The sequence below is a fragment of the Macrosteles quadrilineatus genome, unplaced genomic scaffold, assembly GCF_028750875.1.
Source record: "Macrosteles quadrilineatus isolate MER2022 unplaced genomic scaffold, UCM_ALF_1.0 Scaffold_4__1_contigs__length_99947679, whole genome shotgun sequence".
Lineage (NCBI taxonomy): Eukaryota > Metazoa > Arthropoda > Insecta > Hemiptera > Cicadellidae > Macrosteles > Macrosteles quadrilineatus.
In genome coordinates this window covers 33,124,175-33,130,633 of record NW_026542597.1, presented here as the reverse complement: position 1 = coordinate 33,130,633, position 6,459 = coordinate 33,124,175, and positions in this window count along the sequence as shown.

Here is a 6,459-nt window from a genome sequence, read left to right as displayed (position 1 = left end):
AGTAACAAAGCTGTATGCAAATATCATGTCACTTTATGGACGAAGTATTTATTAGTATTTATAGTTAGTCACCTATTCAGTCATGTTTGTGATATGGATGTGTCAAATAGTATTTACCAATAGAATATAACCATGTATAGAAATAGATTAGTCCAATAATGTGTGTAGTATTTAATAGTTGAAAATTCCCCTGTTAATCTTTGGTAGCCATAATGTGGTAGGAAAAATCAGCAACAAAAATGGAGATCTCTGTTGGAGTAAAAAAATATATATTTTACGTTAAGGTCAAAGGAAATGATAATTTGGGGCTTTTGTTTTCATTCTGTTTTGATTATTGTATGACAGAATTTTCGGGTAGAGACACAAAATTAGATTTTAAAATCGGGGCTTAGTGAAATAATACATAATAGTCGTCTCACCTGAAATTAGTCACACCTTAAAATTTGTCCAGATAGCCTACCCTAAAATGAGATAGTCCAGGATTCTAACGTGTTTGTTAATTAATTGTCGGTTGGATTTTGTTGGCTCAGAATAATAATTACAACAATCCTTACAACGTTTAGCTTACCTATATAACTAGTGCTCATCACAGCCATTCCAAAAATATGCGTAAGCTAAATTTAGAATTTAGAATGAAAATAACGCGCGGATAAGAATATATCGGAATAATTTAACAAGGTTTAATAAAACGTGAATCGGTACTTGGTTGACACCAAAGTAAAATGTATCCTAATAATAATAACTCAGTCAATCACCAGAGTTGTTCGTAACTAATTTTAATCGGTCAATATAACGTGTGTTTATAACGCAAATTGAAGTAATAAAACGTTTGTAATGCTTGGTAACCACCAAAGCCTTGTGTAAGACAGAGTCTATGCTTATGCGTACGCGAAGAATCCTGCCTTGAACATGGGTTATCAACGAAATACGAAATATAACCTTAATTAATTATATTAAACGTGACTGGTAATTAAATCTGGCATTATCGCATGGCTCTACACGTACAAGTGTTCGTATCGTCCCTTGATTTTAATATCGGCTATCGCCAGATATTGGTTTGTAGGGAGTCGTGTAGCGAATGTTTCAAGGTTGAAGGACGACTGGCTGCCCGGGTTGCTTCTTGAGCGGTTCTCTCCTACCGCCCCCGGCGTCAGGGTTGAAAACTACGGTCATCCCCTTCATATGACATCACGATGTCCAGTGTTCGTCGCCGCCTTTACTTGAAACAAATCAGCGTATTTGGGATGACCGCAAAATAATACCCCACGTTAAAATTTGACCCGTTACAATTGTAAAAAGAGACTAGTTTTTTGTCTAGCCATATCATAAAAATTTGTATTGTTGCTTTGCACCTTTGTAGTTCTATTTTATTAAATTAATAGTTCAAGGATTGAATTATAAATTATATTTAAAAAAATCCTCTAGAGAACCTAAATCCTTACCTTAAAGTAAAATAATTTTAGCTATATTTGTGGAGGTTGGTAAACAAAATGGCTACCATTGATAGTAACAGTTTTAGAGCGAGCAAGTACAGATATGATTTTTTTCTTTTGATGTAAATTTTCCAGTATTCTTATATGAAAAATCAGACAAAAACTTTTTTGTCTCTGTTCACAAGCTCATTCTTCCATGTTATATATTTTTTTTCTAGAAGTAACTCTTGATCTTATCTTGCTAATTGATATCAATGTCTTAAATGAAGTATGGGACCACAGTTTGCAAATCCCAGTTTCAAGTACTTTGAATCAATAATTCATTAGGCTATAGGGTTCTATGTCCTTATTTATTCGTCATTCATACTAATATAATACAAGATGTTGACAGGTTTAAGAAGGTGTTTTATGGGTTTTAAAATAAACTATAGGGTTAGAACATTTCTTTGTTATTCAAGGTATGGGATAGAAAACTATAAAAGCATTTTAGGGCAAACAAATTTATTAAATATTGTTATACACAAAAAAGAAGAAAAACTTCTGTACTTGCTCATATGTTTACTCTTATCACAGTGTTTTTCTTTTCAACATAAATTAAAAATTGTTTTATATTCATCTAAGATCCCAATTATCTATTGTTATATAGAAAAATACCTTAAGCTTTTTTCGAAGAGGTGTACTGGTAGCTTACAAAAGTTTCACTACGTACCTATAAAGTTTAAAATACTATAATGTTAAACTATTTCTTTTTAATTAGCCTAGATCAGTTTTGTGGTAGTAAAGAGATGTAGTTTCAAATTTGTTTTTAACTTGTAAGAGCGTTTGACTTGGTATTTGTCGTTAAAACAGAGTCTCCATTGATTCCCATCCTGAACAAAAGATGATACTGAAATAATTGTCGGTACCTACATAAAATCTTAGTGCCATTCATGTATCATTTACATAATTAATTAAGAATCATTAATTGCAAAATAACAAAAAACACCTAGCCTATCGAATATGGAGGCCTTAAGTAGAAGCTTAAATAGTCGGATAGTTCTTGGCGAATTGATCTTAGTTTCTTTTGGCTAATCCTGATTGTGTATGTCAAACGTAATGCTTTTTGAAGTAATTTGTTTTTTTGTTGTTCATAAGATGAGATTTAACATAATATTAAGAAACAACAAAATCTCTGAATAATCCTTGTAAAGAAAGTGTTAAGAACATTGATTGTAATGAAGTTGGGACAACTTTGTATCAGATAGCAGATTGGAATCAATGGAAATGCTGTTAAAGCAGACATATTTACAGGGTAGGCTGTGGCTTAAAAGTTTTGATAAAAGAATGGATGAGAATATTTAATTACAGGCAAACCTTTTCATCCAAAATGACCAACACTGTTATTAACATCTTTGGATCCCTTAAATGTTTTTCCATTGCACTTTCCAATTCATGTGATGGACATTAATACAACTAACTGATTTGCTTTTAAACCTTAAGGCCGGCGCACACAGAGACAGTCGGACTCACGCAGACAGACGGACAAATATTTGCTCCCCATGTTATCAAATGTGGCAACGCACTCAGGAATCTGTCCATCTGCAGGAGTCCGCTTAAGTTCGCCGACGGATCTTTTGGAATAGTCTCTCAGGCGATTTAAAAAAATCCTCCTGCGGACTTTTTTTGCTGCGTGTGTGCAAAGAGGCTTTTTTAACATTACTTCTTCACAATGCCACTAGGTGCGGGGTTTGTAAAGGTGTCCAGCCCACCTGGAACCCAGGAATTTTACGTAATATTCAATGAGGGGGGGAATATTGTCAGCGAATATTGTTCGGGGGAATATGAATTCGTTAATTTTGTAAAAAGCTGGGAAATTTAAATGTTTAAATACTAGCGGCATAATCCGTCAAAGATTTTTCTCGTTTTGCGTAGTTTAATCACTTTAGATGAGGAAACTATTACGTTGCTGCCATCGCAAGAAATGATCACAAATTTTGTCGCGATTTCATGATAACTTCAAATTTTGCGCTGATTTCAAGATACGTTCACAGATGTCCAACATCACAAGAAAATAAGAAATGATCATGGATTTTGCCGCAATTGAACGTTATGACCACCAATGTGGCTGCGTTTGCAAAATAAATCATCACAGAATTTGTTTTAATTTTTTTTAGCGGCAAGTTTTGTCCAAATTTTGAATCAAATCAATTTATTGTTGTAGACATTTCACAATGTTTTAACAATGGTCATAAAATACCTAAATTAATACAGCAAATGAATACTTAGCCTATCGATGTATTTTTTTATGAGCCTGGAACACCTGGAATCATCCTTCAATTTTATTTTGATGGGATGCTAGACACCCTGTAATTACATCACCTACTTGTGAGGGACTGACATCCAATTCCACACTTTGTTGCGTTTATTTTTTTATAGTTTTTACGAGATGAAGAAGGGAGGAGATAGTTTGTCCGCTTGTGGACTCCTGCTGCTGTGTGTGTTACAAAAAACTCTGTCCGTTCTCATGAGTCTGTCTGTCTCTGTGTGCGCCGGCCTTTATGTGTTTGGTTATTATTCAATTGTAGGCCATACAAAAAGTAAATATATTTTTGGTAAACAAACAAAAAACCTTTTAACATAACTTGAATGGAATTTAATGTGCATTTGACCTAATCCTAGTCTTTGGTGTTTTTGGCTTTTATTGACAAGGTTTGCTAAATATTAAAATAAAATAAACTAATCTAAGACTTTATTGATACTTGTGATTTTAAAGGCCTAAAAGTAGTATTGGATTGTAATGGTAGTTTTAATATCTTATAAGCATGCCTTGTAATTAAACATGCTTAACCTTTTCTTCTAGGAATTAAAGCCTGAGTAGCTATAATTATACTATTGAAATTGAAGTAATCCATCTTTTTTCAAACTCAATAATGTTGATAATAAGTTTTATTACTAATACGTCTTTAGCTTGAGTGTTTACCTTAAGGGTGCGCTCTACCCCTGACGCGCAACCGAATGCAAGGGTTTGCAAGATTACTGTTTTCACCTGCTACATTGAAGGTAGAATCAAAGTTAAGGTCTCATATTAAAGAGGGTGAAATTTTCTATAGTTCTGTGTTTCATTATTTCATTTTTTTTAATACACACCTTATAAACTTGATGTGTAGGACAAGAAAAAAGGTCTTTTCAACTAGCCCTAACTTATTGAAAAAACTTTATTTGAAAATTTGAAAAACGCAGAACTATAGATTGGTATTTGCACTACTATAAGCCGCTTAGAGTGCATAGCTATCATTATTGGTTAAATCTAAATCAAAAACAGTAATCTTGGAAACTTTGCAAGCGCTTCTCGTGGCACTGTCCAATGGTGCAATATAGCAACTGAAGCCTGAGCTGAGATTTCGAAGCTGAGGTAGAGCGCACCTTTAAATTCTATTGATACGAGACTTATCCAAATAAATCATAATCTTATAATATCAAAAATTGTTTAATAATAGTCCAATGGTTAATAGTCCCCTACTATTGAATTTGGATACTGAAGTAGACATTCCTTCTATATGGACCAGCTGTCGACAAATTTTTACTTAAAAAAAGAACATAGTATGAGCCTATCACCATAGACAAAAGAATTAAATATAGACCGACAGCAGTGCTGCTGTTAGCATATATTCTGGCGTCCACCACTAGGAGTGCCGTGTAGTTTTGGTGCACACCGCTGCAGTGTCAAGCGCTAGCGAGCGTTGCCATGACAAGTTGGTAGTTGAAGCCAGGGTCGTCAACTTCTGGAGATTCCCCCAGAATCCGTGTATTAGGAGTTTGTTCCGTTATTTTTCCATGTTTTAAAAATTTCTGGGGATTTTTAAAAATTATCTTTTTTGTTTAAATAACGGGATTTCAAAATTTTTAACTTTACCTATATTGAAAATTTGGTCTCATACGTTGGTAGCATTTTGTTTCCAAGGATGGTTGTGCTGGTAGCAGACAGTGAGCCTATGACGGCAGCGAATCGACAAACACTGAGCACGCTCTAGCGGCACATCGCGGAACCTCCCTTTGACATTCTGTATTTATTCTACATATTTGTCTCTGCTATCACTTAGTGTGCTAGTGTCTAATATTTTTTCTACTCTATCTTTTGTTACTGAGATAACTGCCGTGACATAAAAGATACTAAAGCTTACAATAACATCCTATCAGTTCCACTTGGTTAAAAAGTTGTGCATTCGACAGAAATAAGCAGTTCACATCATCACGATCAGCGACTTATTTCAACCTTGTCCATCTATACTATTATAAAATTGAGGTGGTGTCTGTCTGTCTGTCTACTAAAATACTAAATCGATACAGTCAAAATTAACTGCTAAAATTAATTGAACTGCTAAATGCCTATTCCACAATTTCAGACAGCTCATACCTACTATGTGGTAGGTTTATTTATTATAAACCTTTGCCATGGATTATTTTTATTCTAAAACTTTATCATTGATTATGGAAATAAAAACAAATATTCTATAACTGTAGCTGTGTCAACCGTGGCTCTGCTTTCGATTTATTAATGTGTATAATTTATGAAAATAATGTTATTGATATATTTTCATGTAAACAGTAGGATAATTACAATGTTAATGTAGGTGATACTTTTTTGTATAAATTTTGTGGCTTTTTGTATATAAATTTGAACTGCTTAGCAAGTGTTTGGTATAGTACATCTTCCCGTTGCGGAAGCACGGGTAATCAGCTAGTTTTAATATAAAAAAACTGGAGACAACTGTAATATGTGGGTGTAATGTCTGTTTCTGTCAACTGTCAAAGATAGTATACTCCAAATTAAATGCAAAAATATGATAAACTAACATTCATTATCACTTTTATCACAGCATTGAACACAAAGAAAAATATGTTTCCGAATATGATTAAAAAAATCATGAATAAGATTTGTTACAGTAAAGAATAAAATAGGTTTACATGAATTAAGATCATAAAATTAATTGTGATAGGTTGGATAAAACTGTCATAATTCAAAATGATTGGACTATCAAAAAATATA